This window comes from Ornithodoros turicata, unplaced genomic scaffold (assembly GCF_037126465.1).
Source record: "Ornithodoros turicata isolate Travis unplaced genomic scaffold, ASM3712646v1 Chromosome34, whole genome shotgun sequence".
Classification (NCBI taxonomy): domain Eukaryota; kingdom Metazoa; phylum Arthropoda; class Arachnida; order Ixodida; family Argasidae; genus Ornithodoros; species Ornithodoros turicata.
The window spans coordinates 324,333-344,708 of NW_026999361.1; the positions used below are offsets into that span (position 1 = coordinate 324,333).

Genomic DNA, 20,376 nt, shown 5'->3' on the forward strand with positions numbered 1-20,376 from the left:
TGCTTACGTGAGGTACGAGGATGATAAAAAGTTCGCTGTGGTGAAGGTGGACGACATCCTGGATTTTGACCCAAAGCTGAGAAAGGACTTCTATTCAGTGAAGTGGACGGACAGCGACGGCTCCCACAGCTTCTATCGCGCAAGAGTTCTGTTGTTGGGGGGTGAGCTGCTTTTAGTTCGGCAATTGCATGCGTTCCGGTCTTGGCGCGCTTTTCTCATTAGGCCTAACGCGTATGGTGGGTTTGGAAGTTTCGGGTCACTGTTAAGTGTATGGGTGGGTTTGTTAATGTCTAGTTGTCACTTGTCACTGAGCAGTGTATAAATGTGGCACACTAAAATTCTTTGCGAATTCGGGCTTATTGCTCATGAAGAGATAATCCGCGACTTCCCAAAAATGCCAACAAGGACAATCATTTTGCTTTTTTCCGTTTGTGAGGCCTGTGTGAACAAATGACCCCCATAGTTTTGTGCACATGTCGTTCCTCCTTAAGACGAACAGTTGTTGCATCCCGCAAATGTTTGTGTGTTGCAACATCCTGTCCTAATTTGGGTTTGCTGCGAGTAGTCTTGCTATCCGTCTTAATTTGTTCTTTCTATTTACTGTGCTGTTCAGAATCTGAGGAAGAGATTGCGGCCAAGGTGAACTCCAAAAGAGGGAGGATTCAGCGTATTATTGACACAAGTGAGAGTGAGGACGAGTTGGAAAATGAGGTACACAGGATTGCTTCTGCGTACTAATAATCTGTGTGCATTTTTCATGTAAGGCTTCCAGAAAATGAAATGAGCTGCTTGGTTCTGTTTTCGGTGCAGCCACCACAAAAGAAGAAGACTGAGCCTCGGAAGGAACTCTTGCGTATTCTTGAGAACAAAAAAAAAGAAGATTGGCTATGAGCAACATTGTCAAGGCAGTCATCGTGGAAACAATACAGTCAAACCGAAGCCAGTTCACTACTACGACGACGTAATGAAGGCAAAGGAAAATGCGACACAATGCAGCATGGTGAAACCAAAGCCAGCTCACTGTTATGATGATGTAGTCCAGGAAAAAGAAAATATTTCGCGGAACGTCACCGTCAAGCCAGAGTCAGCTCGTTGCTATGAGGACCTACTCAAGGAAAAAGAAAATGCCCTGCGAAGCCTGGAAGGTAAATTGCTGGAAAAAGAAGACGAAATAAGGCAGCTACGAAGACTCAACATTGCTCTGCAAGAAAAACTTTTTGCGAAGGACAGTCGTCCCGGTATGGTACTTCAGCAGTTCCGTCTTCCGACATGTGCAAGCCACTTGAAATTTGGCAACACTACGACCCTGGGCACAATTCAGCATATTTCTAGTTCTGTTGCCCTGAGTGAAGTATTGTGCTCTCGCACCATTGTGGGCAATCTTTTCATAACTGAAGTACACTTAAATGAAAGCTATGTCATTGACATAATTCTGAGTTCACCTTGAAGCCCTTGCATACCTTGGGACCTAAACTTTACAAGCCCTTGAAAGCCCTGGAGATTTCCTTTAAATCTCTTGAACATATGCAGCCTTTACAAATTGTGCATGTCCGGCATTATGCTCTGCTCACTTCTTTGTACATCTTGTATGCTTATGTTGCTAACAAAATGCAGGTGTCATGTCACCTGGAAGCCTCACAAAAAACACTGTTGCAAGTACTACATGCCTCACCCCTTTGGCACCAAAGCTACAGTCTCGCCTTGCCCGTGCTGCTGACCCCAAGGATGTCCTAGATTTAGTGCCTGACACACCTCCACTTGAAGATATGGTAAGAGCTTTCTGAAGTTTAGTGCGTGCCAAAGTCACCAGTTACATGACCTGCTGATGTGGACAAACTGGAAAGCTTAACTGATGTACCTGGAATTTACCTTCTGCCTACAGACAGTGGAAGACAAACAGGAACGAGCGCCTTCCACTCGTTCCTGTTTTCCCACTATCTGTTTTGTAACACTTAGCATGCGTTTCTTGCATCTTTGCCACAGAATACCAACTGGCCCAGAGCTCTGCATTATTTGAGTAATTCTGGTTCAGTTTGTGGGACGGAGTGTCGGACGCGCTTGTTCCATTAATGTTTCTTTAGAATGATTGCTGTGTTATTGTCAAGAAACGTTCAAAACAATGTTACATTATGCTCTGATGGTCAGCAAAGCACCAAACACATGGAGAAACTGACAACGCTGCTGTTACCGATGGCTTCTTTTCAGGTAGACATTGGCAGCGGCCTGTACATACGACAGGACATGTGGGAACGTGTGAGTGCCCAGCAGAAGGACTCCTTGTTCGTGAAAGAGCTCCTCATGTGCATTTGGGACAAGGAGGATCTGAGGGAGAGGTCTTTGCAGGGTATGTTGCTCCTGAAGAAGGGTTTGTCGCGGGTCTTTGAGTATCTTGATTAACTACAGTAAAACCTGCATATAATGGAGCTGACGGGTGTCACAGATTTTATCATTATAGGAGTTAAATTGCTATCAGCGGGTAAAAAAGGAAGCGATGTTGTGCTTTACTATCTCACGTTTATTGAAGGCCTACAACGGAAATGGGCGTTTACTGGGGATCGTAATTTTTAGCTTGCCTCTGAGTGTTTGTGGTCATTACAACTCCGCAGGCATCAGGTTTAGTCGATGCCCTTTGCCGCAGTGCAATGGCGCTGTGGGAATGTGGTTAGTACATCGTCGTTGTGTTTGTCAGGTGAACAGTCCCGTTATGCAATTCACGAACCTCATCAAGAATGGCGTCATCTAGTCCATAGCTAGTAATATAAACATCAGTAGTAACTTATCTTCAAAGCACGCATGCACCATACTGTCGTGTAGGTGCGGTCGTCTCCTCGACCTCGTCTGCACGCGATCTCGGATCCTCTTTCTTTTTGCACTTTCACCTAGTCGTGACTCCCTACCTGTGCACGACGAATGCAACTTTAGGCCGGAGTCACACTGGTTATACACGTGCTCCAAACATGTAGGGAGCACGTATAATGCTCTGTCACAGTGGTTATACAATTCTTGTTTGACAACATGGTTTGGTCCAAACGCTTGTATTATACAAGGTCTCGAACATGTGTTACTCAAACATCGGTCACACTGGTTATACAGCTTGACTGGAGGAACAGTGGGAGTGGCTTAAACCATGATGTATGGTCAGTACACGTCAGTGTCACAGTAACCAACCGAGGAGTTTATATAGCTTCCATTCGCGGGCATCGCTATTCAAAATGTACGAGGACGACGAAGACTGGGCTGCACTTTCTGATTTTCGATTGTTTCATGCTCCATGTGCGCAGGCAAAGAGGTTGCCATTTTGAACGTACGTGCAACACAATGTCGCGAACACTGACTTACAACTTACTCGTGTAAAATAACTCACGCGCATCATGATGTTGACACTGACTCGTGGGAACGAAAACTGTCGTGGCGAATACGCCCGTTTATCCAACTTGTCCATCGCCATTTTTCGGCAGTGCCCAAAATACATCGTCGTGTGTTTGACAACATGTTGTCAAACATAGTCAGAGCGCTTGCTTGTATGACGGCACAGTCACACTGGTTATACACGCGTGTTTTAAAACATGTTTTGCCGGTGTATAAGCAGTGTGACCAACAGTGTATGGTCATACATGTTTAAGGGATGTTCGTTATACATGTTCGTCATACATGTATGACGGGATGTTCGTGTATAATGTATAACCAGTGTGACTGTGGCCTTAGTGACATGTCAGTGCTCCTCATTCCTCAATGACTTGGAGTTTTCTTTCCAACGATATTGTTGTGTGTTTTTCTGGCACATCAATTAGCAGGGAACATGCTGATCTGCGACCTTGTCAGGCGTGAACAGATCCGTGTAGCAGAAAAAGAATGACCCCCAAAACGCAAACAGAACAAACCCGAAACAGGAAGGGGGAATGGGTGAGACCACCACAGCCATTAAAGGAGCAGTCTAAGACCGAGAAAAAAAAATTAGTTTTTGATCGTGATGGAATGTCCGATCACTAAATAACGTTTTCAGGCAAGAAATATGAGCGTAGCAGAAAAATATCGCGCGCAGCAGTCGATTGATTCTCACGAGTGCGGAGAGCTCTCTCCTACTTCCGTGGAAGACACGTGAGAAATGACGGGCACCTCCGTCACGACGTGACGTTGTACGTTGCGTCCACTCCTAGGGCTCGCAAGTGACCTCGGCTGCGATCAGACACCGACAATTGTCAAGGTGACGGCGGGCTCCTTCCGCGCGCGTTGTTCTGCTGAGGGACGCATCAGAAACGGCTACCTTTCTTTTTTTTTTCTTTTTTTTTACAGAACATGGCGTCGGAAACATTGGTCATCTGATCAGTCTGCCGCCAGTCGATTCTTTTCGATTGCACGGTGAAGACATGCAGTGCAACGAAATCGGGAACTCACGTGTGGATTGAGGTCAGCACTCCTCCAAAAGGGAATGGGGACGTGCAGTGCGAGTGGAAGTTGCGATCGTTGAACTAGTTCAATAAGTTGCAAACAGAAAGAACGCACTTTGTTTATCTTGTTTTCCAGAAACGAATACGAGGTCATGTTGCATTGCTTCGCGAACAGCACGAACCGCCGCACTGCGTATCGCCTCATGTGAGACGCTGGCACTTTTCGTTAGTTGGAGACGTGTATAATAAACAAAACAATGACTATAAGAGACACGATCGCGTTACCATTATGAGCGCAATGTTTTATTGTTCGTTTGCACCTCTGTTTTACGCCTCAAACCAACAGAACATAATGAACCGCTGTCAACAAGGAGCATGCCGTGTCTGAAGCAGACGAATTTTCCGTAGCGAATGAGAGCACGTTTAACGTTTGACGTCACAGTTAGTGGGGAGTGGCTTGTGGCTGGAGCGCGCGAGCCTCCCGCCACGGAAGCAATTTTATAAATCGAATTGCGCTGGAACAAAACATTGTTCAGCTAAAATATTTTACGAGAATGATTTTTACACACTGCTTGACAAATTAAAAACGGTTTTCAGCCATTCAAATTTCCTTTCCATGCTCATTTAACGAGCTTGACTTGTGAGCTATCGGTGCCAATGGCCTAGTCAGGGCAAGGAGAGGCATGTGAAGTTTTCCTCCTCGTAACGCTCGTGGACGCATACTGTGCAACATGACAATGGGAGGCACGCGCGCCACCATCGTTGTTCGGGTACAGAGTGCGATAGAATTCATTATGTGTGGGTTCTTTTTCCATAGAACCAACGCAAAATTTGACGCCCATGGGAGACAATCATTATGCGGGATATATCGTTATGCGAGGGTTTTGCTGTATTAACAAGTCGGTCGCAAAGCCCCATTACACAATCTTTTTTATACAGAATGAGTTGATCATCACGGAAACTTAGCTGCTGAGCACTACAGAACCCCAAGAACCAAGTGACATAATTGAGCGGAACATCAACAGTCGTCCCTTGCTAATACGTACACTTCTGTCCTCCCTGAAAATTGTCCATAAAATGAGTCTCCCATAAGGACAAGTCGGTAAAGATGGCTAGTACTTTTTTTTGTCGCTGGAAAAACTGTCCATAATTCGAGACATCCATATTAACAAAACATGACTGCATACAAAGAGGAGACTGCAGAAAAAGTTATTGTTGGACCAGTGGATAGAGGGTATAGTTTAGCTTGCTGCGGAAGTCTCTACAAGATTGGCTCTGCAGCAGATGTGTGTGGTGATATGAAAAAGACCCTGAAGGTGTCCTGAGTTTTATTTATTTATTAATATTTGTGGGTAAAAGTCTGCCCAAGAGCTTTATGTTGAAAATTCATGCAAACTCGGGTGGAATACCAATCATCACATGGTTTGCACAGACCCTTGAAATCCTGGAACACCCTTGATTTTCAAAATACTGTTTCGAGGGCCCAAGGATACCCACCTCTGGTTCCAAGGCAATGAACCTGCATGTGTGGTATGCGTTCCTATCTCCATTTTCATATTTTTGGCTGATATGCGTTAATTCTGCAACAGTACAGAAAATTCAGTTTTTTTACGGTCCCTTGAAATCCGAATTGACGAGCCTTATGGAAAGTTGATTTAAAATGCGGATCAGTCCTATTGTGTAAAACTACATCACCATCCACCAAGAATGGGTCATTGGCGGTGTTCACTCAGGTGGCAACAGTGCTTGACCTCCCCCCCCCCCCCCCAGAAAATATCCTGGCGGCACCCTTGGTCAGACGATTAGCTGTTGCTCAAACAATTTTTTAGTGCCTCTGTGTCTGACTTGCATGTAAACAAGTGTTTCAGCTGTGTTGCTGCCATCAAACAGCATCCACAATGTTTGTGTCTTGTTCACATGTGCCATATGCTTATGTGATGCTGTTCTACGCTTGGGGCCATGAGAGCTGCTGAGGGCAGCTCCTGTTTGATCAGATAACACTCAAAGTAAGGACAACCTCGACAGGCACACGCGAGGTGGCTGCACCAGTTGTCTAAAATGTGAGACAGGTTAACCTATAACAGGGGTGCTGTAAGCAGAGCTGTCTGCTGTAATGGAAGGGCTGTTCATTGCTGCAGCGCAGTGTTTCGATCTGCACTTAACATATCACTGAAGCCTCAGCATGCTGATTTTTAAAAACAATTTCCTCTTCTGCAGGCAAGCAATGCCCTCGCTTCCCTGACAGGGCTCCTAAGACACCCCTCACACCTTGGAAGGTTAACGTGATGCGAGGTACACTATTGTGCATCTAAAGATTGTAAAATATAATACAGCAGGGGTTCTCAAATTCGGTTTCGTCAACCCACGCCAGGGGCTCCGCGGGCAGCAAAGAGATACCACAAATCCTGTACGAAAATTCCAAAATTATTCAAATTACTTTCGTGGTTGCTCAGCCTGTAAAGCAGGCTTCACCTAATGTGCGACAGGCACACTGCATGGATTGGTCCACCAAAAATAGTTTTGTGCTTGCAATCTTACAAGTTAACAGTACAAAAATTCCATTGTGTGTCCTTGTGTGTTCTTCATTGTTTGTGGGTTGGGGGCGGTTTCTCCAGTTTGCCCGCAAATGTATGTGGGTCCCTGTTCCACAGAGTTTGAGAACCCCTGTCATACAGTATTTGAACTAGTACAGTGAACTCTCAATAACTCAACCCCCCAGAATCCACCACTGTGTATTTGAGTTAAAGAATAATTTGAGTTATTGAATGTATTTTACCAGCGGCATGGCCGAGTGGGCTAAGGCGTCCGCTCGTTGGTGGTAACCAAGGTCGTGCTGAAGACTGGGAGGTGGTGGGTTCGAATCCTACCGCCGGCTGTGCTGTCTGAGGTTTTCCCTGGGTTTTCCGAAGACTTTCCAGACGAATGTCGGCACAGTTCCCCCTGAAGTCGGCCCAGGACGCATACTAACCCCCCTGTCCCCCACTCCTTCCTGCTATCCTCTCTCCGTCTGTCCACATCTGTACGTCGCTCATAGCCACAGTTGCTTCGCGGCGCTAACACCCAATCAAAAAAAAAAAAGAAAATTGAATGTATTTTACAACACAGCAAATATACCAGGGAAATCATGGTGTGTTTGAGTTAAGCGTAAATATCAACTTATCAGATTTTGACTTAAAGGACAACGGAAACGAAATTTGTCCATTGCAAAAAGGAGACCGAACAAGGTGTAAATATTATGTAAAATTATGGTGCCACTAGTATTTTGCAAGTACGCTGTGCGGATGGCCATATTTCTGACGATTGCGAGAGCGCTGGGCCGCCCACTCGACAAGATCGCCCATGGAGCGCGCCAAGCATTGCGGGAAAATCTGAGGAGCGCATGACGTCAAATATCTCTCGCGCTCCATGTGCGGCTGCCTGGCACAAACACAGCGAATTCTGAATAACGCCTGAAGATGTTTGATTCGGAGATCTCGTGGAAGTCTGAAGACAATATATCCTATGAGAGATGGGTTCGTACATGCTTCTTCGTCTCCGTTCTTTCCCCGTACCAGGAATTAGACGTACGCCGAAACACCAAATGAAATGAAGCGAAATGAAAGTCAGGAACTCCAACAGGAGAGCCAACGTGCGTCACTTCCGTGGTCTGCTACGGCGGCGCGGCGACGCTCACCAGGGGCTCAGAGTGCTCCACGGCCGAATTTTATATCGCGATTGTGGCGGCGTTTCAACTAATTTACGCAAATCTAAGCCGAATTCCGGATTGTTTTGGTACACATCGCAATATGAGGCAAATAGCTTTGCAGCCTATTTTCGTTTCCGTCGTCCTTTAAAGGGAGTTCACTTATAGTGCTTTTATGCATTTTGAATACGTCCGCAGCTGTTGTGCTCAATGTGATTGTTCTGTCACTGTTTCAGAATGTTACAAGGCTCGTCTTGAGCGCAGTGGTGTTCCAAAGTCTTTGCTTCCTGCTGCTGTGAAGAATCTCAACCATTTCATTGTAGAGAAGCTCGCTGACCTGGAGAAAGTTGTGAAACGGTAAGTGCAGACCTTTGCGAATTTTCTTATCGAATCAAATCCACATAGTTTTCGAATAAATAGCAGAATATGCGGGTTATCCATCCTGTCCCATATGATGTAGTTGAGGATGCAGCTGTCTTATGTTTTCAGGCCGACATGGCGTGAGAAACAGCTGTGGCACAAATATTCCATTTGTTATCAGTCATAGCTATGCTTGCATGAATAGCGATTTTAAGTTCTAGTTGAATGTGAGTCAGATATTGGAGACCATCGACTCCAATACAAATAAGAGCAAATTATACACCTGACAAAAATGCAGCTTTTAGCTGGGGAATAAAGGTATGTGCTTTATAGCTACCCAAATTTGGGGGGCAAATATATGAGGTGATATTTTCAGGTCAAAGTTCGGGTGTATTCGGGCTATATTCGTTGTAGTAGTTTGACACAACGTGAGCGAAAATCAGGAAAATTCAGGCATATTTGGATTATATTCACTTGGCTATCTGAGTAGCTCCCAAAAGCACAATGGTGCATGCAAATCTGCATGCAAAGTTAGGATTTTTAGCTCTTGTTACATTATTCATCACAATGATCGTCATCGCTTTGGAGCAAACGTTCGTCACTGACACTTACTGCAGAGTAAAATGTAACACACTACGCCTTGCCTACACCACTTGGTGGCAACATTGTGTCAAGTGAGTTGATGTCCCCACCATTACAGTACAAAATGAACCTCACATTGAGTGATGTAGCTTTGAAAAGAAAAAGAATAGGCCTGTTTGCTGATAACAACTTCATTTCAAAAGTAACCTGCTAAAGTGAAGTAGATAGAATCACCGTAATATTAGACTGGAGTATTATGGCATTGAAGCCAGATTAGCGCTACCGTCACTTGCGTGTCATTTGGAAATCAGACGAAATCATACACAGAATCGGGCAATCCCCTCCATGCCTTAGGGTGGGCTTCACCTAATGCTTGGTATGGTGCGGTGAAGCCGCCTTGAGGAATGCTTATGGCCACTGAAAACAACACGAACAGTCTGTCACGCGTATTTTTGAATGGGTGATTTCCGTTACATACAGTGGCACACAAGCAAGTTTACGGAATTGATTTTGAAATTGGTTTTTGAATAAATTCGTGACCCGAATTTTGCGAATTGGATTCGGTGGGGTAAATATTGGGCAGATTCGAGTTAAACCCAAAAAAGTCAGGCCCTATGACTGTAGTTCATTTGATCAACATTATTCATATTTTGGACCAAGCAGGTGCATAGGGTGTTATTTCTCTGAGCTAGCCATTCAAATGACATTTTCGAGAGAGCTTGGGGGTGTGAAGCAGTCCCGTTAAACAAGAATATTTACTGCACATGGCATTAAATGTTTCTTTGTTGAATGCGAGCAAAACTGTGAAAGTGTTCTCCCATTGCTCAGCATGTTGAAAAATGTGTTTGTGCGCATCCACACCATTTCAACACTCTACTTTCCTACATTATTTCAGTGCTGCGAAAGACAGTGCTGCTTACTGATGCCAAGCTGACACCAAGCTGACCCCAAAGAGGAGCTCCAACAGAGTGTCATGTGGCGGTGCCCAGCAGGTTGTGTGGGTACACGTGGTGTGACACATCGACATTTTGCACTTGGTGAAGCTCCTGATTTGTGTGCGTGAATGCCGAACAGCTGATTCGGTAAAGTTTTGTGAAAGACTTGCCATTATTTTAGGATACCTGTTTTTAGGTTAGCATACCTTGTTTTTGCTGAGTGCAGGACTGTCTGCAACATTTATATGTACAGTATTCTTAGTGCCTTTCAGTTGTTGGTCGTACAGGGCTACCATAGTACCATTGCAGTTTATGATGTGACATTATACAGGGTGTTCCAGTGAAAGCAGTCCAGCACGCTTCACAAAGAGAGTGATGAAAGAAAACTAGAGGCTATCTTTATATTACTTGAATAAGAAACAGGTGCTACCAATTATGTAGCACCTGTCTTTTATTAAAGTAGCGTAAAGATAGCCTCGAGTTTACTTTTGTCGCTCGCTTCGTGAAGCGTGCTGGCCCGTATTTGCTTGGACACCCTGTAGATAGTGTCTTTTGAGTCAGTTGTGCTGACGTGTGCAGCTTGGTAAAGAGCACAAGGTCGTCCGAAAACAGCAGCTAGCAGCATATTCTGTTCTCTAGCCAGCTGATCCTCTCAGCTGTGGGGTATCACAGTGACCAGAGAGTAATGCGTTCTGTGCACCGTCTGGACTTGCCTGTAATGAGGGTGATGTCAGCAGTGCTGTTCATGCACTCCTGAGTCACGTCGTGGAAAGCAACACTGTAGCCTTGTTTGTGTTGTGCATTTTGTAATCAGTGATTTTAGCTGCCATTTTTAAAGATTTTTTTGCGCTGTTTTGCCAGAGTACAAAGCTACAGCTGTCTTCTTACCGAGCTATTTACAGCCTCTTTATGCTAGTTTTCTATTGGTGTCAGGTGGACTGCAACCAGTACTTTCAGCTGTTTTTTACCTAGTCATTATCTAGTCACTTTGTTACATTTGAATGTTTACATACTAATAAATTTGCTTGATCCCTTTCATGCCAGTGACTCTTCACATGCTGACTGATGTTTTGGTGGGTTGACAGTGCAGGGCGAACCACGTTACCTTGAAGATATTTCAGTAAGACATCTGTCCATAATGGACAATCCAAAACCTATTCGAACTCACATTATACAATGTGCATTTGTAGTGTACTCACGCTATACAATGTGAGCATATTACAAATAGCAACATAACGGAAACTCATTAAAAGCCATTTCAAGGTAATTGGTGGCCAAGCTGGGGTCCCTTTGAACTGAATTGGTATCCCAGAGGGTCACCCGTTCATTGTAATTGGTAATGATTAAAACCAATTGGCAGCAGTACTGGCAACCATCTGAGCTCGATTGGTACCCACAGTGGTAACCATTTGATTTCAATTGGAAGCCCAACTGGGTGATCCTTTGAACCGTACTGGTTTCTCATTTGGTGGACCATTCACTGCAACTGGTCCCAGTTGGTTGCTGAATTGGTGACCCCTTCAGCCCAACTGGTCTCCCAGTTCATTACAACTGGATGACCAGTTCACTTGAAGTGGTCCAGTTCCAATGGGTGGCGAAAACACAACTGGAATGACGAATTGGTTCCAATTGGTATTTTTCCAATTGGACCAGTTCATTATTTTCGACTGGGGAAAGAACCGGTACCGCTACGACGTTGCTCGTGGGTTCTCTCTAACCATCGCGTCACCAGCGAAATGCGGCTGAGGATCCTTGAAAATTCTGGGCACGGAACCTGCCTTAAGGCTCTTCCTTATGCCCGAAAGCAAAATGCCAAGCTGGTGCGAGAGGCGGAGGCAGCAAAGTGATCCGATCGCAACCAGTTGCTCTTGCATGGCTGCCATCCTTCTCTATTAACAGCTTGCATCCATAGCTCCAGCAGCACCCACAGAACGGATCCCGAGGCACAGCAAGAAAGCCCATAGCTCCAGCAGAAGCCTCGAGAAACAAAAATAACTTTCTTAGCTCACGCCCACAAGTCTGATACTTCGGTTCGAATGTGATCATATCTATTAATATAGCATGGACGGTGTTTACATGGCTCCCTGGATTTCTGCGGGACACCATGTGGTCTTTCGCGTGGGGCGTGCAACCCACACGGGACCGCCTGTACTCGTGGCACGTAACAGCGACAGATTTGTGCCCTTACTGCAGTGAACGTGAGACAAACATGCACGTGTTGTTTGCCTGCCGCATTGCTCGCGTCTTTTGGAACCTTGTCCGACGAAGCACGAACATAGTATGCCCAGTGCGCTTTAACCAACGTCACCCACACCGCCTTAGTGTACTTCTCACAGCTTGCGGCGCGGTTGTGCTTTGGGAGGCTCGTTGTAAGGCAGTCGCGCAACGTCGTCGAGATGTGCCCATTTTTTGCTTGGTGCGGAGAGCGCGCATACTGCTCACTACTGAGTTGCAGCGGGAACTGTTCGCTATTGGAGATGACAGGTTTCTTCGTCGATGGCGCTTCCATCCGTCGCTTTCAGCCCGAGGTGGCTGCGTTACGATCAAGGGCACGCCGCCGTGAACTATATCATATCATTTCATCGATCACCATGTTGTAAATAACCGTTGTACATAATCGTTGCGTCATCCTGCAGCCCCTGAACATGTGACCATACCTGTCTCATACCTGTCTCATTAAATTTTCCTATAACAATATCTATTAATCCCAGCAAAACGAAGCTGTGGCCTGCTAACATGAGTTATTGCAGTGTTGACGCGTACATAAGGGGTCCGTCGACATAATTCAAAATACGTTCCTTTGGCACTTACGACTTATGCTAAGGCCAGAACGTGCGAGATCTATATAATGGACAAGGCATACTACGCACAATGGAATCTGTGGAAATGAGATATCACTGGAACCGCAGTTGAAGCTAGTGCACTAGTAATCCGTGTAACATTGCGCCGCACGCAAGTGGAAGCGTTTCCGGCAACTGCCAGCTGGTTAATCTGTCTGTTTTGAAATGTCGAAGCGTGAGCATGTCCTCCTCGCATTCGAAGCAAACCCCAACTTAATTTTGGTAATGATTGAGGGGGTGGGGATGTTTCATGGCCAAAGGCCCCACTGCATCTAGAGCAATTTGTGCTTCGTCGTCAGCATTCCTTCCTCCCGGATTCCTTCCACCCGCAACTTACGACGTTTTCAACTTGTCTGAGATCTGTTTTGCAGTTTGATAGTAAGTGCGCATTTACGTTATTTCTACAATTGTGCCGTGCGTAGGAAACGCGCACAACAAAATGGGTATGAGCACGCGGCATCGGCAGGTATAACTGACTCGGGAGAAGGTATTTCGTAAGCTACATCTCTGAAGTAACTTGCAGCGTGACCTTTTACTGTGCATCACACTGAGGAGTTGACTGACATGTTGGTTGCTGTGTAACAACAACTGCAAAACAATATGGTGGAAGCGTTACGAACAGCATCGTGTTGCACCCTCCTATGCATTGGAACGCAGGAGCTTCTCATTGTCGTCACCTGTAGGTAAGGCAAAGTAGAATTCCGGAAAATTGAACAGCATTAAAAATTGAATTTCATAAGTTTCATTGGAGCTGCCATTCAACAATTCAACGTTGTACAGCCAACGTACTGCGAAGTAAAAGTCGCATAAAATCGGACCTCATGCATTTGCCTCGGGTAAATGCATGACGTAAATTTTTCGGTCACATTAGAGCAGCATGCAGTGGTCCCCGGTCTTTTTCGTTTTAGTCGAAATCAACTAGCGGCCTGGGCATTGACTCAAACACCATAGTTGAATTGACTTCACTAACTCCGAATGAGCGCTTTTGATACGGAGCTTACAGTTGGGTTTACCGAATTCCCAGCAAGTTTAAACTATATAGACTTCCTTTTTTCCCTATTTTCAGTCCCCCAATACGCCCGGGTAGGTGCACGTGCACATTCATCTGGGTACCTAACACGTCACCCGTGATCAAGGATACCATAGTCATATGGACGGTTCACCACTCAAGACAACGTAAATTGTATTACTGTTCCTTAACTTCGGCATGTGTATATCAGCATTTTGTTGGCCGCGCGAGTGTTGTGCTCGCATTCAGAACAGTAGTGCTCTTATTACGATGACTTGAGTTTGTTATCAAGGATATATTTGCAGCCCATAGCATTTTGCTTTAAAACAGAGCAAAATCCTCACTGTTAGGTGAATTAAAACAACTTAAAATGACAAAGACACAGCATATGCAGTTGACACTCACCCGGACGGTAATATTCAAAACAGTAGTTGTAACAACAGTCCTCTCTACCAGATGCTTTGATTACGCATGACCAACCTACCTAAAAAAATCGTCACGGAGGCATCTATCACAGAGGCGGCTAGATATGGAGATGCAAGCAACTGCTTGTCGTGAAACTTCCTTTGCGGCAAACAAAATTGTATTTAATGTAACGTAGCAAGAACATCAAACAGATTTGAAGACGAAAAACGATATGTGGAGTGTGTGTGCTCTGCGTTGTTATAGATTGTCCTCGTATAATGAGTACCCACACGGCAATTAGGGTGGGAGTGGGGTTCTGCTGCCCTTTAGTATGAGGGAACATGCGCAAATTTTAACCCTACTGCATGTACGTGTTATCGGTGTGTTATTTTTTTAAGTTTCTTCGGTTTGTCAGTGTCCCTGTTCATGACAGCTTGTCTTCTAATTTTCAAATGCATTCCTCATTTGATCAGCATACTTAGCATGCTCCTGTATATGTTTCCTTGCTAATGATGTGAAGATTGAATGCAAATAAACGTTTTACGCTTACCATCACGTTTTGACTCATCGCTTGCAGCCCCGTGTGAGGGAAGCGTAATTTTACAGCGGAATGCATTTCGGCCTGAATGCCGTGTTTAAATCAGACGGTACTGCTCTTGTCTTGCAACGGCAGCAGGTTTTTCTATGTCATCTCTCGCGAAATGGCTCTCACGGAAAAACCTTTGCAAAAAAACAAACAAAGAAAGAAAGAAATGTGAAATCGTTGCAAAACAAGCGCAGAGCCATCTCATTTAAGGCGAACTCACACGATTGAGTTACGTATGGTCCCGCCAAGGGATGGCAGCACCGTCAGAAAACTGTTTTCTTTGCTTTACTCCCACGTTGAGAGGAAGTGATCTAATCTGCGCCTTCACGTCTGCTCCCTCTTCTCGGCGACCTTCCAGGAAATTCCTGTATCCTGTTTCTCTGGTTGTTTCTCCAGCTTGCAAAGACGCATGCCTTTATTCGTGTTGTGCATGGATGTTTCTTTCCTGTGTTCTGCTCTCACTTCTGAATAAAATGCATGCTGATGCATGGTTGAAAACGCAGTACTTCGGTACGTTTCTGTGCATGCTATGGATCCTCGGAAAAATTTCATGTACGAGGAAATCGTAGGCCTATACCAAGTTGACTGGCGAAGGGAGTGCGTTACAAGTTCTGTTGTTGTTTGTTGAAAAATAAAAATATCCGTAGTACTACCAATAGTCCGTCGCCATAAAATCGTAAGACTATGGATGTATTACTGTCCATAGTGAAATATCGCAGAACTATATACCGTCTGTCTCCGTGAGTACCTATCACGAGCACAATAGCTATTCAACAAACACAAGTCGAGAAAAAATACTGACAAGGAGCTACAACCGTTTCTTCATAAATTGTGTAATAGAACAATCGGAGTTTTAGCGCAATTAATAAAAAGTGACAAAAAGCCATTAAACGCTCGTCGAAACAGAATATCCAGTCAAGACCTTGTCTCATAGTTATCAATTCTCCTCTAAGTTTCTTCTGTGCACTGTACTAGTACTGATAGCTGACGCGAGCGTGAAAAACTAAGGCAGATAGAATATCGTCGATAGTGATAACCAAATCTAGCACACAAAAAATATCGATAGTTTCCTGCACTATTGATATATCGATAGTCAATTTACCGGTAGTTTCTCCTCACTACCATAATAGCGTCATATTCAAGTGAGAGAAATCACGGCGATGTTTATGTGCCGAGAATTACAAGAGAAATGTACTGACATACTGTGAGTCTGACCGCTGCGCCTGTTTGGTGTTCTGGCCGTCGCATAACGTTTTCTTTATTAAATTGGAGACTCCCAAGCGAAGAAGTATCGCAATGTGATATCACGAAAGAAGGCACGTATTAAACTGACCGCCGCGAAATACACTAATTATAGGACATATCAAAAATACATTTTGCTTGAAGGTCATGTTTCTGTAGTGACAGAAGCGACATAAAATAAATTAACGTAGTGGAGCTGACTGCCATAGGTAATGTTGCAGTAGGTTGCACCTTATTACATTATATACGAGCCAGCACATCGTTCACACCATTCAAAACTCTAAAGTCCTGCACATAGAGGGTGTCCCAGAAAACGTGTCATTGAATTAGAATTAAAAAAACTACGCCACCTAGAATCATGCGGTCAACGGCATTTTTTCTTACTAGGTTTTTGCCACCTCCTGATGTGAATGTCATCTATCGTCAGTTTAATTATGCAAATATTTGCGAACTGAACTCGGAAATTTGCCAAGTAAAGGTCACTTTTTGCCCCACACATATAAAGAGCATGCCGAATTCACTCAAATTGATGATAATTGACAGGGATATTCACGAGCTATCCCACCGGAAAAAATAGTCGAACTTCATGCTTTTCGGAGCATCGGACCATAACGCGCTACGACTTTTTGAGCGCAATCGCTCACAGTCCGACGAAAAGAGGTTCCAAACCCAGCGCACAGAGTGATAGTGAAATCGGAAGAGGGAAAGCACGATCCCAAGGAAAGCCGGACGCGATAAGCCATGCTGGTTTGGGGTGGGTTTCCAACCTCCTTCCGTTAGACTGACAACGATTGCGCTAAAAATGCTTCGTGCGCTATCCTGTGGGAGCCCCGTAGAGCATGATGTTCAGCTATTTTTTCCGATGGGATAACTCCTGAATATCCTTGTGCATTATAATTAATTTGAGTAAATTGAGCACGCTCTTCACATTGGTGGGGTAAAAACGTTACCTTCACTCTGCAAATTTCCGACTTCAGTTCGCAAATATTTACATAATTTAAACTTACGTTACACGACATTGACATCAGGAGGTGGCAAAAACCTAGTAAGAACAAATGTCGTTGATCGCATGATTCTAGGTGTAGTTTTTCATTATAATTCAGTTACACGCTTTCTGGGACACCCTGTATACAGAACTGACCCTTTGTTAGCCTCATTCTTGTCTGCAACTACATGTAAATAATAATGATGCAAATCATGTGAGATGCTTCAAAACAAACGCAAACACGTTTGCATACATCTATAGCATCGTCGTGCGTGCTTGCTTGATTCCTCAGTTTCATGTGACATTCCACCGTTGGACCGACAAGCTCTAATAATAATTATTCCAAATAGAACTTCTTCAGCTCCGGACGAGCCTTCGCCCAGAAGACTTGATCCCGATAAAATTTGAGGACTCTGCGGTCTGACGGTGGTCACACGGCAACTTGCAGAACAGTCGCTTAGTTGTGTTCAGCTGCGTCTGTTTCTGATACAAATATTTATAAGACTAGGGTAGTTGCAGGCTTCTTTTGTGGAGATCAACTCCGACTGCATGATGTCTCGAAGCTTCCTCTATGTGGTGTCATATTTCTCGACTGACGCGGAACACTTTATTTCTAAAATTTTTACATCGTTTATCAGCCTGTCGGGGTTTGTGCATAACGATTGTAGCTCAGGATCGACAACCATTCCACATTTCTTCATCTTAAGATGTAAGTATTTCAGATGGAAAGCTTCATTTTCGGTGTCTAGTCCACATTGCACGTGAATATTGTTTCTGAAGCTTTTCGGATACAGTATGTCGTTCATTATGCGATTGCACTTGTCAGATGCTCGATAAAACCGGTAAGTACTGTACAAAGATGCTGACAGGATACTAACTATGTTTTTGTTCGTGTCATAGTTCTGGTTCGTTTTGCTGTACGGTATAACCCCTTCAGGGCATTCAGCTTCCTGCATACTTGTCCTTATACTATGCAGAGACTAATTTGCTTTTCGGATTTAAGGCCAACCCTCGTTTTAGAAACCCTCGATTTACGAATTCCCTAAGCTTATGAACAGAGTCACCGGGGTCCAAGCGTGTTTCATGTATTTTTCCCTCGGTTTATGCTCTGCTAAAACAAGAAGAGCTTCGGGTGATACACGTGCACTGTGCGGCCCATGTTCTTAACTTAGTGCTTCAGGACATGAGCCAGCGATCGGACAAGTGTCATGATTTCTTAGGCGTCATAACAGACTTTACCAACTTTGTCATGTCCTCTCTAAGCCCCCCCCCCAACCCCCTCCATGCGTTCTAAGAGTGTGAACAAGAAGACGGAAATGCAAGCATCCGAAAATTTGACACAGCACCCTAAATATTCAAGGCATCCTTCTTGCGATCAGCTGTTCGCAACTAGAGCCGACTGATGACATTTCTTGATGACATTGGACCATAGGAACGAAACGACGGCAGAGCGAAAGCAAGTGGGTTCTCAAGGCATTATTGAAATAGAAGACTTTTTTTATGTAGGCTCCTAATCCTCGTGTTCTCGTGACTAGAGACTGTGAGCGTTACAGACACCGGGTCTGAGTTGACCAAACAATATCAAATGACGTATTATTGAACTTAGGCACGACTTTTCGCGCTTCTCAAACAAAACGCAAAAGGAGGCGAAGCAGTTCAACATTGAAGAGCCATATGTGTTCCTGTTTCAAGTCAAGCAAAGGTGCCACGGCGATATGATGAGGGTTCGTACGCTGACGCGTTCAAAGTCAGGGGAAGACATGTATCGACAGCGCTACTACGACGTGGTCGACACCGTGCAGTCATCGGTAGTTGATTGATACCCACCAGTTATGTGGCACCATATGGCACACACTGCGAGAGCTTCGTCACTGAGAGAAGCGAAAATACGCACATCCCTAACTTTTACGGTGCATATTTTGATGTGGGATATGGCGATCGATATTGCTAAGCAGCGTTGCATCATGCCCTTAAAAACATTTCAGTATGTTGTAGTTCTAGTACTCTTTTCGTGTGGTGACGGCAGCGATATCAGAGACCTTTTACGGGAAATGACAGAACACTTGAGAATCGTACTGACCACTGACATCATGCACGTCAGGAAGATCGTCCTCCTGCCTCCATCGCATCAAAACATATTTGAGATCAACAATATGCAAAGCCTGACTGAACCATGTGCACTTCTGCACGGCCACAACGAGCTCGCCCGCAAATTAAACCGTGACGCGATAGCAGACAAGTGCATAGGACGGCTCGCAGTTCGAAGCTATACATTTTTCACCATGATGTAGGAATTGTTCCCTTTCTCCCTTCGTTACACTCTTTAATGCAGTGTAGAATTTGAATAAAAATAGAAGGCACACATACTACGCCCTGTAGTATTTGGGACAGTTACTATACAACGTACAAATACTAAGTACTATTCTTTCAGCCCCATGTCCGTCAATCACATATCACTGAGAGTTTTGGAATGAGTGTACTGAAATCGCGTAACAAAAATACTAGAAAACGGATCCAAGAAAAGGTTGCCTGCGCCGTAGCTAGAAATTCGCCGTTTGGTCGAAAGCCGTTAGATCGAACGCGGGACATTTGGTCGAAAGCCATTTGATCAAAACGGCTGCGGTCGTTTGATTAATGTTATTGCATTTGTTTACCTAGACCGTTGATGAAAAAAACGAGAAAAGAAAAAACAGAAAGCTGCAGTTCTAACTAGCGTTATCGAAAGGAATTTTCAGTTGTGTAATCCACCTGCCCGTAAACACGTCGCTCATGCTAACCCACTTTTTCGCATCACAAAAGTGGTCCAAGGGCGTTGGTTGCTCACCCTGGTCTGTTCGACAACTTGACAGGTTTTTCTGTTCTGAAACATTGCGACTAAACATGCCACACAGGCAATTGACCCATACTCCCCAACCCCATCAAATAATAGTTGATGTCCAATAACAAGCATTTTTGACAAATATACATACTTCAAAGAAATAAACGATATTTTTATCACTTATGCGCGTCCAACGTAAACAAATACTAACAATGCGTTGTTAGTGTTTGCATTTAACTGACCACTGTATCGGAGAAAAAACAGTTTCGGTTTACTCACTTTGCACGCATATGCAAGGTGATCTAAATTTGGTTCTTGAAACATACGACCGAAGAAGTCCTTCGAAACCTAGACAAGATAGGTCGAGGGCAGGTCTTTAGACTTTCTTTCTTTTTCTTTTTTTGTACAGCGTGCATATGCAGATATCCCACGCCGCAGATGCATACTCTACAAACAATATTGGACTAAGGGTTTATATGGTTCTTAGTTTAATATATTTCGTTGTACCATGGCGAAATTTCCTTCTTAGCATCCACAGACTTCG

At 44.5% G+C, this 20,376-nt stretch overlaps 1 protein-coding gene and 1 long non-coding RNA gene across 2 annotated transcripts in view; one reads left to right on the forward strand and one right to left on the reverse strand.

Annotated features, from left to right (window-relative positions):
- The window catches only part of LOC135373911 (venom serine carboxypeptidase-like), a 132,293-nt gene that overhangs the window by 103,910 nt on the left and 8,007 nt on the right, over window positions 1-20,376 (reverse strand). The window lies entirely within an intron of this gene.
- On the forward strand, window positions 1,663-6,661 carry LOC135373896 (uncharacterized). Its single transcript, XR_010416648.1, has 3 exons — window positions 1,663-1,769; window positions 2,206-2,344; window positions 6,606-6,661. It is a non-coding gene; the product is annotated as an uncharacterized LOC135373896 (long non-coding RNA).